At 31.8% G+C, this 27,217-nt stretch overlaps 1 protein-coding gene across 7 annotated transcripts in view; it reads right to left on the reverse strand.

Annotated features, from left to right (window-relative positions):
- The window catches only part of LOC148601542 (uncharacterized), a 137,142-nt gene that overhangs the window by 67,505 nt on the left and 42,420 nt on the right, over positions 1–27,217 (reverse strand). Inside the window, exon 1 of one of the 7 annotated variants that reach the window (XM_088555505.1) lies at positions 21,158–21,303. The exons of 5 other annotated variants lie outside the window; for them this stretch is intronic. The gene's annotated coding sequence lies outside the window, so the exon portion shown is untranslated. Of the gene's footprint in view, positions 1–6,421; positions 6,737–21,157; positions 21,304–27,217 lie in introns of those variants that run through there. One more of the 7 variants, XM_088555504.1, reaches the window with a different exon arrangement.

The raw sequence follows: 27,217 nt of genomic DNA on the forward strand, positions 1-27,217 counted from the left end.
ATTTCACAGAAAGCCAATAAAATTTAAACTACAACTTTTACAGCTCTATACAGTCTAGTGATGTCTATGGATGTATAATAGAATTATTGAGTATCCAATTCCAATGGGATGAATGGGGGTTATATATGATAGCGACAGTTGTATTAAAAATATTAAAACGTTTGATCATTCAGTTTATAATTATCAATTAAAGCAAGGAACTCAATATAGACAAACTACTGTTCATGTGAAATTCATGAGAATCTCACTCTGAGTAAAAATTCAACATATAATATAACTTAAAAAGCATGAATTTTGATGTGATATTCACAAAGAGGCTCCACATATTAAAAAAAAAAAAATTACATTACACATTATTTTGATATTCTCATAGAGGCTCAAGATATTCAAAAAAATTTACATATACATTATATAATGACATAAGTTTTTTTACAACATATTTGCTCATTTCATGTACAACAAAGTGATTGATTTCTCATGAAATTCAGAAAGGAAGTATATATTGTACAAAGTAGTAATTATTACTACAATCATGGTCATGAAGTATCCTTGTACATTGCCTTGTTCATTTTGTCAAATAAAATAAGACTTTTGATCTTGAATTTTACATGTCTAAAAAAAGCTAACCGTACACATAGTGAAAAATAACACCTCCAAGTTATATATCTTTTACAATGCTATTTGAATTTGTGTACACCAGTAAGCCTTTCAGTCTGGCTGGAGAAGTATTCCAACCAGATGAAAGCAATTGGCAGGACTGCACCCAGATAAACAAGTGAGGTTAAATAACATAATACTAACTGAACAGTAGGTCTCTAGTTTACAAAGAAACAAAAGAAGTTGATATCTGACATCAAAACTTTATCTCAAATCTGCATTATCAGTCATGATCATATTACTCAACACAAATTTATAAAAAAAAAATTCAGAGTAAACACCTACCACCCTGAAGAGACAGCAAATCTTCCCTATCATAATTTTCAGGAATTTATCAAATAACCCGAACTTCATAAAATTCTTCATTTTATTGCTAAAATTGATAAAGTTCATACTAGCTAACTGATAATCATTCTTCAAGATAGCATTACAACAGCTCTCATCAGAAATAGACAAAAGATACTTTAAAACATTATAGTCAATGATTTCTTCAAGTAGATTCCTTTCAAGATATCACAGTTATCTCCAAATTGTTAGTTGCTAAGGGTTGTATTGAGTTTAACTGATAACTTTTGTACATAATGCATATTTGAAGCATGCAGTGTAGATACCAGTTACTTTTAAACAAGGGCTTTAGTTATGATTTGTGAATATTTTAACTTTGTACTGTTGTGTTGCTGGCCATTTTGTGATTGTCAACTTTTACATGCAAATTTGAACCTATCCTCTATTCCCTTTTTCAATTAATAAGACACACAAAACTTGATTTGTCCTACATGTTCAGATCAGGCAAAGCTAAAATCAAGGGAAGACCAGAATAGACATGCATTCCATCCAAGTCCTGCTATGAGGCTACAATTTTGTGTATGATACAGATAGTTGGCATAGCTAGCTGATTTCTGCTGAAGACAAAAGCAAACAGAAATTAACACTTTCATTTACTCATTTTCTTTCTTTTTTTTTTATCTTGAAAAATCTGACAGCCTGCTACATTTAGGTTTTTTAAGTTTTTGCAGAAGAGGAAAAATTCCAGCTAATGAGCTATGATATCATTGATAATAACTCTAAAAAAATGAGAAATAATGGTAAATATGTTTGTGTGTATGTTTTCAAAAATAAAGATAATTAAGGATTTTTAAAGATATACCATTTTTTCAAACCTATATACCTATCAATTTTAAAAGATAAAATTCCAGCTGGCAATTTATTGATAACCTATAGATAGCATTAACCAAACAGTAGAAAATAATGAAAGAATTTCACTTTCAGACAATTTTTTAGATTCTGATTGGAGATTATCAGCAATATATCCAAACAATTAGTTGCCATGGCTACATCTATTATACATATTTATAGATCTTTGTTGTTATCTAATAATTTCCAACATTACTGGCTTATATAATTGTAAACAGAGGGATGAGATAGGTTCTGAAAGAGAAAAAAAATGCCTGATTGATTGATTGAACAAATTTGTAAATGGATTTACCACAAAATTAGATGATAATACAGTTAAGAAAATGGATTGAAAAAAAGGCAGATTTAAAACTGCTTTAATTTAAAGTGGTAGACAATCAAGACAACTCAGGTATCGACACTAACAGTAGTCTGGTCGTCCTGGTGTCCCAAAAACATTAAACATAATGAACTACATGTACACAGTTATAATGCATGAAATTAGGAAAAACCACCTTCTGTGCACAGTTCTTAAAATGCAAAACTGTGACCACAAATCATCAATACATACAATAGCAAAACTGTACTGTGTAATCTGTTCCTTAACAAACAAGCACATCAAACTCTTGTGTCATCAGGCAATGGTGTACATTGTGTGATTTATGGCTTCAGGCAGAAGTCAGTATCAACCAAAACAGTATATAGATTATTGTTGATAATTGTAAAATGGTAAATTTGTCACTTGCTGATTCTGCATGTCCCAAGTGAGTTTCCATATTGACAAATTAAGGCCAACACCTTTTCAAAAGTATGAGTGCATCATGTTTTTTTCATAAAGTGTCATACTAATTTTAATGGATGGAAGGTGTGATAGGCAAAACACATAGGCTCCATTTAGTTCTGGCCTAGTTCTTAAAAAAAAGGTCTGATCAACAACGACTAAGGCAAGATCAAGGAGCATCTCAATGGCACAAAATGTCACTGTGACCTCTTTAAGTAATTCTGTTGCATATTGGGTATATCCCCATTTTTTTCGTCACAAAAATTCCCTGCCGAACACTAATGGGAGAGATTCTTAATTTAGATAATAATGCTTAATTCTGACCTACCAACCTTAAAACCATGGTAGCCCCTTTTATTTTCATTGCCAAAACTACACCCTTCCCTAATTTTTCCATAAAAAAAATCCCTGCCTAATTCTTATGGTTACAGTAAGATAAGGTTCAAACCTAAGATACTTAAACTAAATTGTGTCCTACCAACCTTAAACCTCTCCATGTGATGTATGGCTGTAGGCAATAGACTATGTCCCATTATACATGACAACTGATAGTAGACTATGATTTATCTATGATGGTAATTTTTAGCAGCAGTGGTGGTGGCAAATTAATTATAGCATTTTCTGACCTCACTTTTTATAGGCCTACAGATATAGATGTATATACATACTGATAAATGTTTCTGTTTATTTGTATCAAGTTATGTAAATAAGTGAGAAAAGGGTATAAAAGGTATAAGGAGGTGACATAAAGAGAAAGGATATTAGTGAGAGTGTGACAAATGGAGAAAGAAAATGAGAGAAAAAGCGACAAAAGGAGAAAAACATGGAAAGGGGAAAGTAACAGAGAGAGCATGACAAAAGGAACACAAAATGAGTGAAAGTATGACAAATGGAGAAAAGCAATGACTAATAGCATGGCAAAAGGAGAAAGGCAATGAGTAATAGCATGGTAAAAGGAGAAAGGCAATGAGTGAGGGCATGACAAAAGGAGGAAGGCATTGAGTGAGGGCATGACAAAAGGAAAAAGGCAATGAGTGAGAGATTGACAAAAGGAGGAAGGCATTGAGTGAGGGCATGACAAAAGGAGACAGGAAGTGAGTGAGAACATGACAAAATAAGAAAGAAAATGAGTCATGGGTGAAAGTGTGGTAAAAGACAAAAGGAGAAAGGCTATGAGTAAGAGCATGACAAAAGGAGAAAGGAGAAAAGCAATGAGTAAGAGCATAACAAAAGGAGAAAGGAGAAAGGCAATGAGTGAGAGCATGGCAAAATAAGAAAGAAAATGAGTCAGAATGAAAGTGTGGCAAAAGAGTATGATAAAAGGAGAAAGGAGAAAGGCAATGAGTAAGAGTATGACAAAAGGAGAAAAGGAATGAGTGAAAATGAGCAAATGATCGTACCGCTCACTTGACACATTGACTGGTTTAAATAGAGCATCTTAATTTAAATGTCAAAATTGGAAATCAATATAGAAACTAAAGGATCAGTTCAGGTTGATCTAATGAGGTCTTAAAAGATTCATTTGAACCTGTCTACTATTTAATAACTGAACTGGAGAAATCATGTTTGATCTTAAATTGTGTCAATCATTATATTTTTAAAAAATAATGTTTTTTTATTTCTTGGCTTCTTATGATAAATTGTAGGGTAAATTCAGGTACAGTGATGTGGTTCAAGTAACAACAATTAAGCTAAATACATGTATTGTAAAATTCTCTTCAGCCAAAATCTAAAATTTATAGAAAACACATCCCTGCACATATTGTATTACAAAAATAGGTCTTTAGAATTTAGAGATGTAAAAACACATTAACCCACCCCGTTTTTTTACCAAAGAAAGTCCTAACAGATCAATGTAGTTTATTACCCTTGATTCTGTTATAAATTGATAGGTAAACTTAGATGTCATTGTATTACTACATAAATACTGTTTAATAGGTTTCCTGCGTGATTAACTTCTCTGTACTTTTCAAATGGCTTTTTCACTAATCAGAAAATCGATAGCATGAGTTATTAAACTTCCAGAGAATTTAAATTAACAAATTATTTTATGCAAGACTTCAAATGTTCAAATAATTAAGTTTTAATCCAAAGCTTTTTAAATTGGATAATTGAGATTTGATTCCATGATTTAAATGGGATTAAGTGAACATGAAATGTAGTAGGTAATATTGTAACACCAAATAAATAAGTAATAGATGAACTACCCATGATACTATCATTTTCCTAATTATCTTTGATTATTAATCCATAAACAGTGTAATGCAATGAGGAGAATTATTACTGATTACATAAGATGCATTAGAAATGAACATGTTATATGCATAACGTTTTTTTTTTTTTTTTGGTTCTCTCATCAAAGTGAATCTACATGGAACCAGAATAATCAGCTGCTAATATTATCATTTTTTTTTGTTTTTATATCATTAGCAGAGCTTTGCTGATTGAAATAAGAGTCTAATACTACATCGCTGCTAAAATCTACCTAGTCTGTGAATACATTTAAAAATCCATACAAATTTCCCTTGCCAATTTTCTTTGGGTTCAATTCAATATGAAAACTGCAAAATATTTCCATAAAAATAATTGCTATATAATGCATTCAAAATAAATACATGCACAACAACTGCTTTTGTCACTTGGTCAAACAAACTCCATTTCATATGACATGACATCATGACATTTGTGGGGATTTTGGAATTTAACGCTGTCATGTCATAATTTGGAGTTTTGTTATTTGGTTTAAAATATGACAAAAAGCCAGTAAAACAAGTTTTCTGTGCATAAATGAAATCTTTTCTATATCCACCCCCAATAAGTTAAGTATAGGTCTGTCAGAAACACACTGTATAGATGGCATCCCTCATATTCAAAACCTCATACTGTAAAACAGCAATTTTCTGTGCACACATGAAATCACCCCTATACTCTCCCCAGATATGTGAGAAGATACTATATGTATACATATCATCCCTATTTATCATTTCACCCCAAATCAAAACTGATTCCTATAAAACAACAGTTTTCTGTGCATAGATAAAATCATACCTTTATCAATACCTAAATCCCTGCCCCCACCAAACAAAAAGTCCAACCCATACAACAACATCCACATACACATGAAATCATCCCTTTATCAACCCCTTTCAATTAGTAAAGTAGAGGTCTGTCAGAAACACACTGTATACATATCAATCTTAACAAGTTAAACAGACTTTAATTACACATCAGGGGGCGAGTGTCTGATAAATAGATTGATCTTGGCTAAGATTACATACAGGGCAACATAAATATTGTATTGTCATGTATTTGGTTATAAGCTTTATACACAAAACTTTATAAGCTTTTACCATTTAAAAGAATTTTCAGAAGTGGATTCATCTGTGGGAAAGTTACCCAGTTCTACCAATGTGTCAGTCTTTTGTCAAGATCTATTTCAACATTTTAAAAGGTGTTGGTTCTTTTTTTCTACTTTTTTATGTTTAAAAGTCAGTTGAAACTTAAAAGGTCAAAAAGGACCGAAATTTGTACACACAGGATATATGCATTAATGAATGACTAAGACAGCGATACATGTACTCAGGAAGGCAAACAACAAAATGAAATACTACACCAATAAAGATTAAAAGACAGATTAAAGTAATAATCAAATACAACATTTACCAATTTAAAAACAATTTTGATTTGGAGCGAAAATTACTTTTACAGGAGTCAAACTTCTGTCTGGTGTCTCTTTATATTAATTTGAGCTGAAAGCATGTGCATTATGAATCTTTATGGCATAAAAATGTGTACTAAAGCTCGGCTTACCTTTCACTCCGATAAATTAGATATAGAGTTCTTCAGGGTTTAATCCATTAGCAGAGAAGAAAATGATAGCAGTTTAATGACACAAAGATATCCAATATTAGTGAGAAATATTTCCAATAATTCCCTTAACACACTATTCAATACAAAGAACCTCAACAAAACTCCAATCAACTAACAATTTACCAAGCAATAATGCACAGAAAATCCCGCAGACGGTAAAAAGGCGTCTTGATTATGTTTTAATTCAACAAAGGGCTGTTCACAAACACACATGTAACAAGTATGAAATGCTAAACCATACTACACCTAATGTTCACTCTAGTAGATAGATTGACCTCTGACCTACGACCTCAGCCATCAATCAATGTCACCTGGGGATGTTATTGGCCTATGAGGTGTTAGATATGAGATTTATTGACAAACGAGGGGCTGTGTAGAAAAAGTAAATATTACATGGAATGTAAAGGTGAAAATATTGCAGATTAATATCAACACAACAATGTAGGCCAAGCAAATCTAATTCTTAGTATTTAAACTCAGGTTTATCAAATGGATTTCTTAGTGCAAACGAACATACTTATTGAAGTTAAAATACAAAGATTTTTGAAATTTTATAAAGAATAAAGACCCATGTATTTCAAACTTACTTTTTCCAAGTTGGAATAACTCCAGTTCAGAATTAAAACTACTTCAAAAAAGAAAACAATGTAAGCAGTAAGGGTCTATTATGATACTTAAGAAATCATCATAGGCCAAACTTAGATAATTACAGTATGTGTCAAATTTGATTCTAATGAATATTATCACTTTTATTAATTCAAAAAATATCAACCCAATCAACATGTATCAGGCCAAACAAATATAGTTCTTTGCTTTTTTTCTTTTTTTCAGTTTGGTCTGAAACATGAGGAATAAAAATCATTTTTAAAAACTACTGACAAAGGAATTAAAAAAAAAACACTGACCTTAACCTAAAGACCTAATATATAGACAGAAAAATATGAAAAAAAATAATTCTATGAACCACACTAATCAATGACAGCAGTGTTGAAGGCCACACATGTTAAATATTTCGTTTACTCTTTTGAAACATTAAAATTTCAATATTGGTTTTAAATCCCCAGTTATTCTGTCCTGAACAACCACTTTACTTCTAAATATGAAGTGGTTCTTACTACATTTTAGAGAAAAGAAACTGACAGCATTGTAACATTATCTTCAACATTTCGCAAACACAGTTTTACTTATTAACATGCCAGTGTATCAATATGCACCATGAGAACTGATTTGTTCACCAGGTATATTTCGTCTACCCAAGACTTGATTTTACAAGCAACTCTGTGAGTGTTTCTAGAAAAGAATGCTTACCCTACTGGAGCACCTGACCCATTCTCCTAGTTTTTGATTGGAGTCAGAGTTGTTCATTTGCTTTTTTTCTTTGTAAATATTTTTTGGTTATGTGTGTCTGTTTTCCCTGTCTGGTCTTTATTCTAAATTTTTTTTTATTTCTGTTTGAATCTTGGTTCCATTCATTACACTATGTCATTGTTAATGTTACTATGATAAAAAAAAGTCTCAGTCAGATAGTTAATGTGGCTACATTTCTCTGGAAATCACTTCCATCAATCCAGAAGTCAGTTTTCAACTGGATGATAGATCAATGTGTGATTTAAGACATACTTTATAAGTATGCTTCCCATGGGTCTAATCTGTTCTGTTATCACCATACAAAACATTATGAGATTCAACAAATAATGTTTTTAAAATGAATACACATATTACATTTCTTATTTTTCCTTGTCAGCAGTCAAAAGCATGTATGTATGCCAAAAAAACAAAGTATTGCTGATATAACTAACAACTGCCGATGACCGGAGTGGTTCCAGGATTTTAGGTTAGGGGGACATAAGTAGAATTTAGGACCAAGCCAAGCCATGCAAGAAAATTTTGGGATAGAACTTAAAAAAAAATGAATATTTCAAGCAGAACAAAATTTCAAATTTTAGGACGGGGCCATACCTGGGACCCCCATGAGTTGCGGCCTGAATGAAATGTCAAAGTACTATTTTCAATAGTGAAATCATTGCATGTATCATTTATAAGACCTTTGAGATAAGGTTCTAAACTTTCTTTCTTCAACTTGTACAACTGCTTTGAAATCAGTCATGTTTTTTCTAAAAGGTTTTTAAGCTTTCATTTCTAGAACTAACAGAGCCATGAAATAAGGATCAAAGGGAACCATGATTCAAATGGCAATTAAAATGAACATGATCCAGGGATAAAAAAAAACTAGGCAAAGCCAATAGTCTTTGTACTTATTGCCATAAAATATCTATACACTGTGAGCTTTCTCACTTGTTGATACCCCAACTTCCCTCCCTAGATACAATATAGGAATCATCAAATGTCATTCTGATGGAAGAACAAAATAAAGAGGTACATAATGGCATAATGTGATAAAGCATTTTGTGAATCATTCAGTAGTTTTACAGGAGTTGTGGATTAGAACGAGGATGGACAAACAAACTAACGGATGGACAGACATCATGATCACTTATATACTTTAAGCTTTTTGAGCTGTTGTATGATAACAATCTTAAGATGATGATATAAATGTATGTAAGTGTAATCAAGGGAACAAAAATTCTAGCAGAAATCAGAAGAATTTAATCCAGGGACAAAGACATAACATGGAAAACAAAAACATAAAATAACCAAAATAATACCTACACAAAAACAACAAAAGTAAATAAGCAAACTTGAACCTATCAAAAACTGGGTTTCAAAATTCAAGTTTTACTGATACACTAAAACAGTAACATTTACTGTAACAATGTATATATTAAAACACATTCACAAAGGCAGCAGGACAAATAGCCACATTACAAACAGTTTTGATTTACACATTCAATACATTAATACATTTACAGTAAAATTGACCAGTTCAGGTAATAAATTAAAAGCAAGTTAACTCAGGTGCTGTTTAAGTTTAGTTAAGTATGTTGGAGATGTTTCACTAGAGTCCAAATATGAAATGTGTAAATTAATTTGTGCACTGAGAGGTAGTTTTCTCATGATGGTTTAATTACTAAAATATTTACTGCTAGTCTTCTAACCACCGATATGTTGCACATGATAGAACACCATACATTTGCATGGATCATGGACAATGTGCACATGTAGCATATAGATAGTGAATATTTAACAGTAGATACACCATAAAGAGTTGTTGACCATTATGATGTATCCTAGACTCAAGTTCAGGATGATGACGTGAATTCTTTACATATCACTAGTCTATCATTTTTCCTGATAAAAGTTAAAGGTTAAAGGTCAGATCATCCTATAATCAACACATAAAGCCCAAATCAAACAAAAGAATCTTTATGTTATGTGAATTGAGATATCAAAATGATTAATTAGACATGTATAAACTTAATATTTATTTCTGTCCGGCCGTAAGGAGTCTAGTTCAAAAACTAACAGACGGACGGGCATACTAAACTCAAAGTGCCCAAGCAAAGTTGTTACATAGGGTATAATAATCTGTTCTTTACCTTCAAAGTTCTTTATCAACACTCTGAGCACAAAGAACAAAAAAAAGTGCGAGTTACCATTTCTAAAATAATCTTTTCAATTTAAAAGACCATAAATATTATTTGACAACTACAAGAAAAGCAAAAACAAATCTATGTAATTGCAAATAGATTTTCAATCAAATTCTAAAGTCTTCAATATCTTGAAAGCAATCGACAAGTTGTTTTCACTTTAACTTTTTGAAGGTTTTAATTTCAACAAGATAAACATCACTTTAATATTCTGCAAAATCATTTCAAATACTTTAAACCATCTAGCCCAAAAAACTGTATCATTAAAAGCCCCAAGTGTATGCAGTGATAAGGTGTGTGTCAAATGATTTAAAATTATCCTCTATACTGCTTTGTATAATTCTGAAGTAAGTATACAATTTACTCATAATTTAACACTAATTGAAGACCAAAATTTCATGCTATTAAGTGTAAGTTTTTGTAAGAATCAGGCAAAATAGGAAAAAATCCGAAACATGCATATCAAATCCTCAATGATCTGACAATATAATTTCATTCAAAGGTGCTTTCTCTTTTAGAGAACACTATTATTTGATCTTTGCATCACTGGATTTGCTCAGAAATTTTTCAACAGAATGTAAGAAAATTGAGGGTTTTGACTGAGTATTCTGTCCTTGAAATATTCATTTTTTAGTGTGCTTTATAATGATAATATAACTCAATTTACCAAAATGATATGGATATTCTCAACTTTTTTTTTCTTGATTCTGATGGTACAAATTGGTCAAATCAAATTCTCAAAATGGTGGTTTTTTTTTCATACCATGTTTCATACACTGCCTGATTCTTAAAGAGACTGGCACTTAACAAGATATTGACTGTTTTGGCAATGAATGGTGATTATTAAGTGATTATTGGTGTACTGAGTAAGCTGAGAGTTGAGAACTTCAAAAGTATAATGTCTTCCTTTTTTCCCTAGCTGATATCAATACATTAACAAAGATTGAGCAGTTATATATTTAAAACATAAACAGTTTTTTTTACATGTGTTTAAAAGGAAAATCAGAAAATGTGTGAAGCCCGATACAAATCATAAAAACCTAAGTCTGAGGCATCACAGACAGATGAAAAGAAAGTATAGACAGAGACCAAATATGATTAACAAATCCTTCATACAAAAATACCAATCAAATAAATACTTTAAGTTTTACAAACACACATTTCAAGGAGTAACCTTAGCTCTCATCAACATTTTTAGGAAGTTTAAGATTCAAAAGTAAACAGTACACAGTAAGCACTCAAAACCCAATGCATTGTAAAGCAAGGAAGCCAATCTAGCACCAGTATGTTCCACCAGAGTTTGTCAAAGGAGCTATATTATTGCAGCCATATGTTTAAGCAGCACTCCTGATAAGAATCGTGCAAAATGTGATGCATGGTTGGAAAGCCTATATATTGTAATTCTTGATATTTTGTTCAAAATATCATATTGAACAGAAAGTAACATGTGGCATTTCATATTACCCTTGTTCATGGGATATTAAAATTATATAGAATGTACTGTAGAATTCAAAATTAAGGGGGATAATTCTGTAAATGACACTAACATACAATAGAAACTATTGGATTTTCTATGTAGATTATTTCCTAAGAGCAGACAGTTTGGAATGAATGATAATGCATTTCATCATATTGACCCATTAAACAATTTTATCACATAATCAAAAATATGTAGCCTTTTTTGGGGTGTATCATATTCTGCAGAATTTGAATGATTCTTACAAAGACTGCTACTTAAATGACCTACTGAGGTATACTTTATATAAACAGCAACCAAGTCTAATTCTCTGTAAAAAAAATCCACCTAAATTGTACTAGTTATGCTACAACCATATTAAAATGATAAACTCACAGCAGGAAAACAACACATGCTTCTCTTAATGTAGGTCTTAGAGGAACACATAATGGTAATTATTGTTATCTGCTGAATATAAAAGATCTGCAATAAAATGATTGGTAATTTTTCATGGCTCCATGCCTGGTGGAGATAATTGAACTATAAGACTTCTGTAACAACATCTTGTAAGCCTCCTTAATAGAAAGCTGATAAATCAATCAGAGTATTGCAGTTATAAAGCTCTTCAGTAAGGCTCCAAGGCCAAGCAAGATATACTGCAGTGTTTCTCGTGCTATCGAATGACTAAAGCTCTCAGTAACAAAGTATGAGAGCCAAGTAAGACTTAATGCAATAGTGCATTGGTTGTTTCTAGTGTCACTGAAAACAAAATCTCTTGAGTAAAAAAATGAGGGCCGGCATGATGGTGTATAATATTATAGAACATTACTGCAGGTTCAAAGTTCATCCATGTTGGCTCCAAGGAAAAAGCAGGACATACTGCATTATTTCTTGTGCTACTGAATGACTATAAGCCCTTAAGTGAAAAACACCAAGGTCTAGCAAAGTGAATTACATTGTAAAACATTACTGAAGCAAAGTTTATGGCTCTTACATTATGGTTCTAAGTCTATGCCAGGCTTACTGCATTTTTTGTGCTACTGAATGACAGCAAAGCTCTCGTATAAAAAATGTGAGGCCATAGCAAAGTGTATTAAATAGTAAAACATTACTGTAGGTATAAAGCCCTTCCATAACTGAGCTCTAAAGCAAGATTTACCAAATTGTTCCTTGTGTCACAGTGTGAGTACAGTGAAACACCAAGGCCAAACAAATTGCATTTCATACTGAAACAAGTGAGCAATAAAGTTCTTTCCTAAAGTCTCTTAGGCCAAACAAAAAGTATACTTGCTTAACAATGCTTTATATCAATGTCTGAGTAAATCTGTTATTAACTCCACAATAAAACACTTTCAATTTTTATGAAAAGAATTTGCAACAATTTTTTTTTTTAGTAGTATCCAACTTATTTATGTTCATGGCTCACACTTTCAAAAGAATTCTGGATGTAAAACATTTCAATTATAAATGAGCACTATTACAGAAGCAGTTAATGTAATGCCTCAACAAAGAGATGTAAAGCAAGCAATAGATTTTCTTTCATGTAAAAATACTTAAGGAAGTTCATAAATCTGCCTTGTACAATAAAATTCTTGAAGAAAATATTCTTTCTACGCCATAAACAACATTATACTATAACCAATTAATTCTGGATACCTTTTTTTTGACTTGATTCAATATGGGTGTTAATCCTATGTAGCTTTATAATTTGGCATCTAACGCTCTTTAAAATAAGTGTTCTATTAAAAAGAGACTTATTTGCAGTGACTTTTCGTGTTTTTTTCTTGAAAGGAAAATTAACGAAAATTAAATAGCTCACGAAACTGAGTTGTTTTACAGAACTACTTGTCGAACAAGCAAAGAAAGTCTTGTTTATAACCATACAGATCTGAAGCAAATTTTTGGCAATACAGGTACCATTTCTTTTGTAGGGAGTACTTTTCATTATTTTCTTTTATAAACTATAAGAAATTTTGGAATTCTGGAAATACCATTCAGTAGCTTAGAAGGGTAAAAGTACCTGATACCGCCTCTAAATGAAAGACCTGGCAAAAGTCTTCAGCAAGATACTAGCGACACTAATACTCCGTCACCTAGCACAGCCGAAGTATTACACGCAAAATGAATAAAAAATCAAGACAACTTACCGATTTATCTAAAATAAAATTAAACTGGACTGCTATAATAAGGATCTACAAGTCAGAGGTCTAGAGGGGTATCGTACTATGGTTCTATAGAGACTTCAATAATAGTTGATAAATCTATCAGTCTACACTTCCAATAAATGTAGCCAAAAATATGTGTTGAAGATTACATCTCCAATAAAATGAGGGGCAGTAGCCTGCACTTCTCGAACATTTAAAAGGTAAATTTGAAGGCACACAATGCAAGCATTTAACACTTTTACAAAGAAAATTGACAGAAAGGGCAGAGTACACACACAAGATTTTGCAATGTTATACAGTGTTTCGAGTACCCGAAAGTAAATAATTAAATGCAGATCAGTCTTCGATTTTCAATACGTTCTATGTCCGAAATTACGGTAAAGAAAATGAAACTAGAACGAAACTGACTTACCCCATAGGAAACATATTTATTAGGGTAGGTGGATTGTACTAGGGTAAATTATTTCCATCTTTTGCCTTTATTTCATTTACCTGTTCAAAGATCAGGGTCACCAGAGAAAAATAAGGTCAAACAGGTAACTGAAAACACAGATCTTTTTGGTCTAAGGATCCTCAATGCAATGTATAGTAGGATTCTATAAAAGTATTCAATAATAGTTCATCAGTGATAAATCAATCAATCCACACTTCTATGATGAATGAAATAACAGGCAAAGTAAACTAAAGTACTCTGTTTGGGAGAAACACTCCACTGGTAAATCAATTAAACTTCACAGCTTTTAACAGACACCCGTTTCTGAAAAGTTAAAAACAAACAATACAGATAATATGGGTAGTATCCCAGGGTACTTCACACTTTGTTGAGAGGAAGTCAAAGATATCAAAACTGACTTCTCATAAAAATCAATTATAAAAGTGTTCCATTAAGCTATTAAAAAGGGCAGGGTAGTCCAGATAAAAAAGGACACTCATGTTAGAGACTAATTTGAAGAAACATTATGCAAGCATTAACATCTAATTGAGCAAATGTGACATAAAAAGGGCAAGGCACTTATGAAGCCCATCAAAAAGGGCAGGGCCTAACCATGACTATCCAAACTGTCTTACTTAATCGTAATCTACCATATTAGATACACAATATGTACTTCATTATGAGTTAATCAGTTACGTCCATAATCTACCATATTAGATACACAATGTACTACATTATAAGTTAATCAGTTACGTTCCTTCTGAAATGAACTTCTATAGAACATTACATTTGAGAGTTTTCTAATCTTTGTAGAATAAAGGAGACTATAGCCAATTTAAGTAGTTGTCTTTGTAAGAGTCATGCAAAATCTGAAAAATGTGATACAACTAAAAAAAGGCTACATACTTTTATTTTTGTAATTAAGTTGTTTTACGGGTCTATAATATGAAATGAGTAATTATTCATTCAAGTCTGTCTGCTCTTAGGAGATAATCAACATTGAAAATCCAATTCCTGACTTGCAGACCAACATTTTGTCAACATTTATCTTCCTTTGGAGCAGGTGTCCATTTGGAACACGTAAGGTTTTCCATCCGATATCGACGATACTTTAGAAAATCTCGAAAGTGAAAAGGGAATTTCTCGTCCTACTGACCCTGCCATCAATTTTCTTTACCCGGGATACAAATGAAAATCATCCTTATGTAACCTACCAACAAAATGAAACACCCTGTAAATTTTAGAAACACCATTGTGTTTGTCTGCTGGGGATTCCATTTTCATTCGAGTTACCTCTTTTATACGAACATCGATTAGAGAGACTTTGAAATTATACCTGCTTTTACGGGAGGTAACTCTGCAAAAACAGGATAAAATATGGCTGCATCCCTAGCTCCACAAGTAGGGAATAGATTCATCATATCTGTGTGTCATTTACAGAGTTATCTCCCTTAATTTTGAAATCTACAGTGCATTCTTTACAATTGATATCTTCTAAGAACACAGGTTATATGAAAAACCACATGTTAATTTCTTTTTACTATGGCAATTCAAACAAAATATCAAATATAAAAATATGTAGGCTTTTCATCCAAGGATCACATTTGACATGATTCTTAGCTGGAGTGCTGCTTAACTAAAAGATCAATGTTTTATCAAATTTCATTTTAAAAAATGTGTCGGTGGCCATTTTTCACTTGTCCTCTAAATCCTAGAATAAAGAATTCTGTCATATGTACTTAAGTTACCAACTCAAAAAGCATGTTTTAATCATTTACACTAATTACCATTAAGCGCATGTAAAATTTAGTTGAAAAATTTATGAAAACATTTATTTCAAAATACCATAAATGATCTATGCATGATTCACCACCCACAAACTCAAAAACTTGTAAATGTTTAATTCAATTGAAACAGTTATGCAGAAAATAATTCCATTTAAAAGGGTTTTTGTATTGACTAAAGTTTCACTTGTACTAGAGCACCTATCTAGTAGCAGCTGTCAATAAATCTGCATAAAAGATCACTTACAACTTGCAATTTACATACTATAATTTTACACATTCTTGTGACGGGTATAATTTACATGTACAACCTTGAAATGAAGTACTTAATGTTGACAAAGTCAATCATGAGTCAATTCAGTAGCACACATTATCAAGTTTAAAACAGTATATTGCAGATAGGAAGGGCCTTCATTAACAAAGACTAATCATTGTGTTCATTGATTACCTTTCAATTAAGAAAATGAGAAATATGTTTTTATTAGTACTAACACATTTGAGAGGCATTCCATCCACTGATGCTGGCAATTAGTAGTCTAAGAAGTGCCTATATAAATATGTTAGATGATTTTTACATGGGAAAAATTTCAGTTTAGTGTTAAATTAAAGTGATTCTGTTGATATAATGCCCCCTTGGCTCATTCTTCAATGTTATCATTCATTCAATATTTTCAAGAAATCATTTTGTATCAGAGTACATACCAATTTATTAAAGTTATGGACCCCTTGAAGATTAAGTCTAAAATTGCCCCTTGAGATTGGAATTTTTTTTTTAATTCTGAAAAAATGATCTTTAGAAATTTTAATGTTAAAAAAGGAGCTTGGTCCTCATGTTGGGGAATCTTTTTTCTATAAGGTCGACTTATTTCCCATTATTTTAGACCATATCAAAGTGAGATTTCCCTTAGGTAGGTATGTCTGGACTGCCACTGACAGAATGGAACCATCTGCACTAGGTGATGAAAAACAATTTCAGCATAAACTCGATGATGTCTGTCAGATACTGAAAAATGTGCACTAATACTTCTCAAGTTGGCATGGTAATGAATTGGAAATTGAAAGCTGCTTCAGTCAGTAAGATATTCCATGGCTGTCTGGCTCCAACCTTCACCATAATTACTCAATAAAGACCAAATCAATAGTGTTTTTATTACCATCTTACAGTCATATTAACTGTGATGTAATTGTAGTATAGGTTCTATAAAGTAGGGGTTAAAGTTCACATGCTGTAAAAAATTACCAGTATTTTGGTGCAAGTTAGGTGCTACTGGACCCCTTAACAACCAAATGATCTTGTTAGCAATTTTGGTTCAAGACTAAAAAATTGTTCATCTGACCTAGCTGTTAGGAACAGTGGTTTATATTCCTGTAGTAAGGAAGGAAATCCATAGATGAAGACCAATTTCCAGCTCATCAATGCCTACTTTTTCATAAGGATTACAAGATACAGACATGATAAACCATTTAGCGATATTATTTCTGTCAAATAAACACACAATGAATGCTAACTACCTACTTTAGCAAGTGCATCTCTGAAGGTTTCAACTCTGCCAGAATTGGATATCAAAATCAATTTTTAAATACATGACTTAAATTCAATTATTTGATGTTACTGCAAAGATTTGCCAAATACATTTTAACAATAACCACTGTATACACCATTCTTAATGAAAGAAGCCACATGTACATGTATTATTCAGAAGCACATGTTATCAAGTAACATCTTGTTCCAAACAGAAGCATTCAACCTGTAAAAAGGTGACAGCCCTAGGTAGATCGATATGTGTTTGACAATCAGATCTAAGACCATATTATGAACAGAATAAAGTTTGCCTGTATTTGTAACATTGCTACTTTATTAGGTGACATTTTAACCCTACTTCCACAAACAAAGAATATTTGTCATTCATATTTTATTGAACAAAACTGATCCACGCTGGGAATTGTGATTTTGTGAACAGAGACCTTTAAAATTTCAATGCACATATTTAAAACTTCATGCTATTTGAATGGATATGAATTACAGGTTTCCTGTGGATAAACTGAATTTGATTATTGATATTTTCTGTTCAGTGTTGGTCTAACAGCATCATTACGTTACATCAACTCCGGTGAGACAAGTAATTCCACGATAATCTCTGAATATCATTTAGAGAATTAAACTTACCCTGATAAAGGGATAAATTCTATTTGAAATAGACATACCGTGATATAACAAGAGCTTTAATACCAATATATAAATGGCTTTACCAAATTTCTACATTTTACAAGTTAACCATGTTTCAACACGACATTTGACGTAAGAAGTCAATTTATCTATAAACTATAAGACATAAAGTGAAAGATGAGTAGGTGAAAATTGTTTTTAGTAAGATTTAAGAGTTTAAGTCATGTATGTGTTCAAGGCCGGAAGAAAATACAGTCAAGGGTTTACTAAAAAAGAACATGAAGTTCCACGTTGTCAGTGTAAGGTTAATACTTCACTCCTTCTGTGTAACGAAGAAAGTCCAACAAAACAAGAAATTTATATTAAACAGAAACCAAAATCAATTAAGGAGGTAGACCTAGGATAAGGGGCACAACTCTTACAAATCATTGGAACGTTTGTATTAAGCATTTTACATCAATCTCATGTAAGCATCACAGTAACTTGGATTGATTTCATTCTGTTTCTAATGAAAGCTTAATAGGCTTCGGAGAAATTGAATATGATACAAACATGTCGCTGATTTCAAGAGTGGTGTCCCTTAACCAAGGTTTACCTTCTTAAAATCTACACACCATCTAATGTAGAAATAATTCCAACGAAATTTGAATGGATGGAAAGAAGGTACAGAGAGAGGGACAAACATCATGAATGAGTGGGTATATGATAGCTAGGTGTCTCAATCAGATCAAGTCAAATTCCCTTTGAAATGTAACTTAACTGTGTGAAAGCCAGAATAACATATGGGACACCCTTAAATAACCTGTGGGAAAACCATGATGCCCTGTATAACCTGCCAAAAAAAGGTCTGAATCACCATTGTACAACCAAATGATATTTACGAAATCCCTAGGTACCATGTAATCTGTGGAGAATCTTGAACAACCCCTGGGAAAGCAAAAATTTTTCTTTTCACTTTCTACAGAAAACTGCAAAGTTTTAAAAAAGAAAAAAAATGCAACAAACTGTACATTTGAATATAAGGTTTAAATGCTTTCTGTAGACATAAAAATTACTATATTATTAGCATTAACTTGCTGGTACTTTTTGTACCTCAAATTTAAATGCACAGTCATCAATTTAATTTTCAACAACTAACCAAACTTTGACAGAAAGACAGTCAAAATTATAGCAGTCTTGCCCTTTCTTTCAAGTACAAGAGCTATTAGGTGTACCATACTGCCAAAATGACAAGTAAAAGATATAAAATATTTTACATGAAATTTCATTATGATGAATGTGAGCCAAAAAACTCCTTTTTATCAAAGGGAAATTTTCACCTGTGTCATTTTTACAGGTAAACAACTAACAAAATAATGAATCGACAATAAGAACAGTCTTAAACCTTTACATCAGACATTAAATAATAAATCCATGATAATATCTGTCTAAATTGTTTATACCAACATTTTATCATACCAGTCAGATGAACAACCAGATATGGGTGTAAGCCTTCTACTGACATATGGAAGCCAACCCATTTTATACATTTTCAAAACAAGGCAGCCCAGTAATTCATATGGTATATAAGAAGTTATGATATTGAAATAGTTTAAATTACACTATTTAAGTAGTAGAATTTGTAAAAATCAGACAGGAGTTGATTCATGCATATGTCCAAATCCCATCAAATTTACTTTTATTTCTCATTTAGAAATACTTACCGACCATATATCCAGTCTTAGTTTAGCATTTGGTTTCATCATTTCACATTTGAGATAAAAATCATACATATATTGTGAATGAAATTTGTACTTTCCATGTAAGTTGAATGTGAAAGTATGGCTTTTGTCAAAAATACATAAAATGGAGACTAAAAAACCATTGTTTGTTAGGTGGGTTATTCTGCACCATGGATTACTTTACAATTGGCAGTATCTGAGTTTTATATTGACTGGTACTTAATTCAAACATAGATATCACTGAGTGTATTTGAGAGTGTATTTGAGAAGATTGAAATATCTTATTCGTATGCTGTCTTAAGTCTCTTTTAGATTTACTCAATATTTGGACCAGGAGAACCTAAAACCCTGATATGAAATTATACCCATAAAACAGTTTTTCTCTATCAACTAAACTGTTTGTCATCCCTTGTAAGGTAAATGGCTTAAATCAGAAATACACAGTGTTCAAAAGGTACAAAATATGATATATTATACATGAAAAGCATCTCTTTTGGGTTTTACTTTGATATTAAAGGAAAGATGACAAAATAGGATTGCATCAGTTATTACATAAAGCATTTTGAATAAAATAAAAAAAAACCTTCTAGTGCATTTTAAAGTTTTAAGAATTACTTACAGTAATTGCAATTCAAAACTTAATTAATTATCCAAATACCATATAACTAGAATTCAATATTTGCAAAATATATTGGTTAAAGACCAGGAGACTGCCAAAGAATATTATCTATTTTTTTTTTACCACAGTAGTAGTTTCAGAATACCTATGTGTTTACAAAGTGCACCTACAAACCACATAAGTTAAATGTAGCCGAAATAAAATATATTTCTTGACACCAAGCCACAAAAAACTTCATTCCCTGAAACTAATAGTTTTATGATACTCATTAAAAATACACTTATAAAAACAGCTGCATTTCCTTTTTTGCTGTTGAAAACCCTTAATCTCAAATACATGAATAATCAGAAAAAAATTTTTACAGGACACAACATTCAAATTAATATGATGTTTCATTTCAATCCAATAAATTTGAGGAGTACATGTAATGTAACAGACAGACAGACAACAGGAAATTCAAGATTAAAACTATACATCTTCCCTGAAAGGGGAAGACCTATTTAACAAATTTAATGTACATTTATATTGTACTAGGTACAAATAGTATTCATTTAAACAAAGCCATTTACACATTACAAATGTATTAAGTGGTTAAAAATAACAAAAAAAGCAAGAAATAAAATACATATTTATTTTCTTTGTGAAAGCATCAACAAGTATGAACCATTCAATAAAATACAGATAATTTCATTACCGGAATTCAATGGAGAATCATCAACCTTTACCATCCAATTATTGAGCTTACACTCAGAGCTAAATCTACAAGCAATATAGACCACTTACCAACTGAAGATTTCCACTATCAAATTACAAGAGAACTGGTGACTATATCCATTTATTATTTATAAGGCTATATATGTTCTGTCAAATAAAATTCCTCAGAATATGTACTAAACCTTACCCCACACTGAATTATCACAGGAGATGACTTCCCTTAAGAAAAGACTAGATTAAAGTATGGACTTGCATAGTGGACTGGACAAGCATATTGTAATTATGACACTAGAAAAAAGCTAAATATTATGACTTGGTAAAAAAAAAAAATGTACTACCATATAACTTCCTGTAGGCAAATATAAATATGATTCCAATACTTCACATTATACAATACCAGCCAATATAACTGAAAATATATGTTCAAATTTAGCAATGGATAATAATTTGCCAATAATGATGTTATTGTTAACAAATTCAATGCCCATACAATTGAATCTCAAGCTTACAGCAAAATAAAACATAACATAAAGTAAAGAATAAGCCTAGCAGCGCAAAATTATCAATTTTGAACTGCTACTGAATAATTAAAAATTTCAAATCCTGCAACTCAATAAATCAAGAACATGAATATATGCACAGTTTGAATTACTTCACCTAGCACAGCTCTTACAATCTTTGGTATTGGTCCAAAATAGTAATTTAAATCAATTTGATTCAAGTCCTAGATCCATACACTACAACCAGATTTTAGTATCTACATTTGTAACCACTTTACATACCAGAGAACACTTTAATACAACTGTAAATGAGTTTTAACATGTCTAATATCATGGACCTTTTAATGTAAAAAATCTTTAGTCATAGAAGTGAACAGAGTATTTACATAGTGCTTAAATTTCAACACTTTAATAACTTAAGTTATAAAAGATGTATTTTCACATGAGTCCAATAGAGTCTGCCATTATCATGACAATATAGTATTTCATCAATGATATGAGAGTTTGAGACCCATCACAAAGAAAACCACCTTAGAAATTTCAATTATTTACGATGAATTGATTTGTAACGTTACAAAATTGAGATGAGATGTTGAATAGGAAAATATCAAGATTCACCACTTGGTCATATGGACTATATGATCAATTGGGAGAATTCAGATCTGCACTTACTTGTTATATATTGGTCTGTGCTAACATCTGAATATTAAGGTGTCAAGAATTGTCTAATCCTAAGTTGGTACTCTAACCAGCTCATTCCAAGAACTTGTCATTTCTAACATCAATGATGTTCCTAATGTTTTAGGGAAGGGGCCAGGGTGCCATGCAGTTTTGAAAAGGGGCTTGAACACTGTGAATTTGGGAAATGAGGACAAGGATTTCTATACAATGTACAGTATAAAAAAATCAATTAAAATCCTAGATGAAGACTATTGCAGTTTGCATTGAGGTGTCTTCTGAAGGAGAAATTTAATACAGTACTTTTGTACATCTCATAAACCTCCATTTTAATCATGTACAAATCTTAAGACCATGTTTCAAGTCAGATTGGGAATTTCACTACATGTACAAAAATTCGGGAAATATTTTGCAAATTTCTATTAAGGAATAGGCCTAAAAATAAGGGTTGGAAGATCACTGGACATAAACGTAGTCTACATGTTTCTGTCATTTTTGTAAGCTCCAAGTGACTAGCCTAAGGTAGAATTGTCTATTCCTTTTCAAGGCAGTAAAATAAATCATAAAACAAAAGCAAATTAAGCTGAATTCATAATTGATAGACAATTTATATATTAAGCTAATATGGAAGTTTATACAAATCTTTGTTTTTAAGTAGCTGTCTTTGTAAGAATCATGCAAAATCTAAAAATGTTATACATGCCAAAAAAAGGCTACATATTTTTACTTTTGTAATTAAGTTGTTTTATGGGTCCATATTATGAAATGTATAATTATTCATTCAAATCTGCCTGCTCTTAGAAGATAACCAACATTGAAAAAAATCCAACAGATTCTATTGTACTTGAGTGTCATTTACTGAGTTACTGAGTGTCATCTCCATTAGTTTTGAATTTTACAGTGCATTCTATTTAATTTCTATCTCCTAAGAACACAGGTTATATGAAAAATTGAATGTTCATTCCTGTTCACTATGGCAATTCAACCAAAATATAAAAAAAACTGTTGGCTTTTCACCCATGAATCACATTTTGCATGATTCTTAGCTGGAGTTCTACTTAATACTGTAACATTACCTTCAATGTTCAATCATGTCTCTGAAAGTCATTTGCCTAGGAGTCTAATTTTAAGGCAAAAGAAAGGGAGTCTTCCTTCAAAGAATTGGTCCAGGCTACCCGAGAACAAATAGACGGGTAAAACTATTGTTTCTTTTCTACAGGTCCAAAGTTAAAATATGCAGTAAAACCTATCTAAAACAAACTTAAATTAAAAGAAATAAATCTGCCTATTACAATTTTCTACCTTCTTAAGTACACCACCTGTACATTTTATTATCTTATATTTATCCTGTTAAGTTTAGAAAGGGGTCAATGTAAAAATAACAAGTCTCAAGAAACCAGTCTAAACCAGATCCCTTTTGGACTTAGAAAGGACCGGTTTACCCAGGTTAAAATACATTAAAATAGATACAAAGGGACTTCAAAGAAGTACCTGATTTTGACAGATTTTCGTATTTTTCCAGGTTTGGTGAAGATAGGTTTCACTGTACTGCCTCCCCCTTTTTTTACCATAAGGACAAATGAGCAGATAGGATGATCTCATTATGCATTTCATATTTAAACTTTCACTTTGAGAGTTTAACTTATTACAGCAAATAACACAGTTAACTTCACGGAATACAGTTGATCTGACCATTACCTGGTGCAGTTTGTCAGCACCAGTAACACATAAGTAATGAAAATACTTAAGTCTGAGAATATTATTATCTTCCATGATAACTCCAATCAACATCTTTCAAATCAATGCCGTCACAACCAACCAGTTAAGGATTTTCTCAGACGTGAGTTTTTTTTCCAAGTTGTGTGGTGCTGGGGCCTGGACAGGTAACAAAGAGATTTGAACTTTCTTTGATAGGAAATTTAAATATTATTGTCAATGGTCTAGTTAATTACCTAAGGAAGTCATTTAATCAAAGGAAGACCAACTCTATTCCCTAAAGTAACTATATGTCTTGCTGTAGTCAGATCTTCACTCACAAAGGTAACAGTTTTCACCACAATATATCATAACCCAGTATATTTACAACATTATTCAGAACACTCAAATAGGAAAATAAGATTTATCAACTTCTATTCCACACTTTATGCACTTAATTCTTGACTGTTGAAAACTACAAAGTAGTTCTGTAAAATTGTCAATAATTTATGTCAAATTTACATTCTGTTAATACCATTACCTTCCAGATTACCATGAAATTATTTGTTTGCACAAAGTATTCCACACATCATTTCCCTTCCAGCATCAACTATGAAAAGAATGGCAGAACTGCAGCCTTTAATTGCAACATGGTGCCTTTGATGATTATAAAGACAAACTATAATGCCAGAATATTATAAATTTTTCAGCGATGCAAGACAGAAAGCTTCAACTTATGTAAACAGAAGAATATTGCTTTGTAAAAGGCCAAATTAAAAAAAAGAGTGGTTCAGGTTAATTTACCTCCCTAGTTTCTTCCACTTACCAATAACATGCTTTATTAATGATCAAAAATGAAATTTTTTAATAAACTGCATGCTTACACTTTTCTCTTCGTCATACCTCATAAAAAAAAAATTTCATGTTCATTTTATCATCCACTTCATGTTCATTGCCTGCATATAGCTGAAATTTTGCTGCTCAGGCGTTAAACTCCAACAAACAAACAAACAAACAATCTTCATAAAAAACGAAGGCAAACCACAATTACATGTAAATAAATGATATTTCTCTATTTAAAAATAACACGAATTAAAACAAACATCCAACTTCTTTCCCAGTAACCAAAACAACACAAATATGTTTTTGTCTGGCCTAATATTGAAAATTTTTTGTTGAAGTTTGATTCGCCTGGCATTATAGAATGAGCCATTTATTGTAAAATAAATTAAGATAGAAGATATTTGTTTTGGATTAAGTGCAGTTTACAACCGTTAGTGAATGGGAACTTACGTAATTTCAGCGGTAAATTGTTTTGTCATTTTAAAACATAATTATATTACTTCTAAATTAAAGTGTTGTAAAACTAGAGGCTCAAGAGAGCCTGAATCGCTCACCTGGTTAACCATTTGCTTATTTGAAAAACTTGAGGAATGAGACAGGCTCAGTTAAAATCAACTATAATTATTCATAGCATTTTCATGACCTGAACCAGAATTTTGCTAAAGGCAACAATTTTTGAATTTTTTTTCAAAAACCTGTTTTATGACCCCTAAGTTCCATTTTCAGTATAGGCAGCCATATCTATTCACGGATTAAAAATAACAACAGCCATTTTGAGCACAATACACTAAAGAACTATTATGCTTATTTTCATCCAATGATCTTAAATGGTTTTAGAGAAGATTTTCAAAGTTGTACATGTGAAAAAACAACAAAAAACTGTTTCAGGGGTTGTAACTGCTACATTAGTCAATGAATGGTTTTGAAAATTTCAGCAAAGGTCCTTCTCATGATGCTTAACAATTTTACTCATGCCAAAAATTTGGTAAAGGCAACGGTTTTTGAGTTATTTGAAAAAAACTGCCATCTGACCCTTATGTTCTATTTTTAGTAATGGCGGCAATGTTTTTTTCATGAATCAACAATCCCAATGGTCAATTTGTGTGGGATACCTAAGGAACATATATGTCAACTTTCATTGAATTCTGTGTGCACATGCAAAAATACAAAAAAAAAACTGTTTCAGGGGCCATAACTCCTACATCAGTTGACCAATCGTTTTGAAAATTTTCACATATGTCCGTCTCATGATGCTAAACAATATTACCCAATCAGAAATTTACTAAAGGCAACAGTTTTTGAGTTATTTGCAAAAAAACTGCCATCTGACCCCTATGTTCTATTTCTAGTAATGGCGGCAATGCTTTTTCATGAATCAACAATCCCAACGGTCATTTTGTGTGGGATACCCTAAGGAACATATATGCCAACTAACATTGAACTCTGTGCAATGGATTTTGAGAAGAAGATTTACAAAGTTGCAAATGCGAAAAATGAAAAAAAAAACTGTTTCAGGGGCCATAACTCCTACATCAGTTGACCAATCGTTTTGAAAATTTTGGCATAGGTCCATCTCATGATGCTAAACAATTTTAACCATGCCAGAAATTTGCTAAAGGCAACGGTTTTTGAGTTCTTTGAAAAAAACTGCAATCTGACCCCTATGTTCTATTTTTAGTAACAACAGCCATGTTTTTTCATTGATCAAAAATCCCAACGGTCATTTTATGCAGAATATCCTAAGACACAATCAAGCCAAGTTTAAAACCTGTCAGTCCAGTAGTTTCAGAGGAGAAGATTTTTTAAAATTTGTCCACGACGACGACAGACGCCAAGTGATGGCATAAGCTCACTTGGCCTTTGGCCAGGTGAGCTAATAAAATCAATAGTCAGTTTATATATTAGCAGGTTTTATAAGCACTTCTACTAAGTAAACTTTTTAAAAAGTGACTGTGATTATTTTTCAATATGTCATCTTACAATATTTTAAGGGTCAATCTACCTTTGTGAATTTACCATTTCTTACAGTGTCTGGCCTGGGTTTCATGAAAAAAAATCTCAAGTTAAAAATTTGCTAAAGTCTTTAGAATGATTCTAAGAAAAAAATAGCACTATAGCTAGTTTAGAAATGCTAAGAAACAAAGCAATCTAGAGCACAGGATAACTTTAAAGAGAAAGGATCCTAATTTGGCATAAGAATCATCTTTGCCCATTAAGGCTAAAATAAGTTGGATCCATATGGACAGTCAACTTGGGAACATCTAAAAAACTTAACCAATCATTATTAAGTGCCTATCTGTACAAAACACTAAATACAGACAATCAAAACAGATTCTGAACTGATAATAAAGAAACAAGTATTATTTGTTGGCTCACCTTAAGGAGGTAGACCTAGGGTAGGGGACATAACTCT

The sequence above is a fragment of the Perna viridis genome, chromosome 12 (assembly GCF_037379345.1).
Source record: "Perna viridis isolate PV_CMFRI_1.1 ecotype Kerala chromosome 12, ASM3737934v1, whole genome shotgun sequence".
Taxonomy (NCBI): Eukaryota; Metazoa; Mollusca; class Bivalvia; order Mytilida; family Mytilidae; genus Perna; species Perna viridis.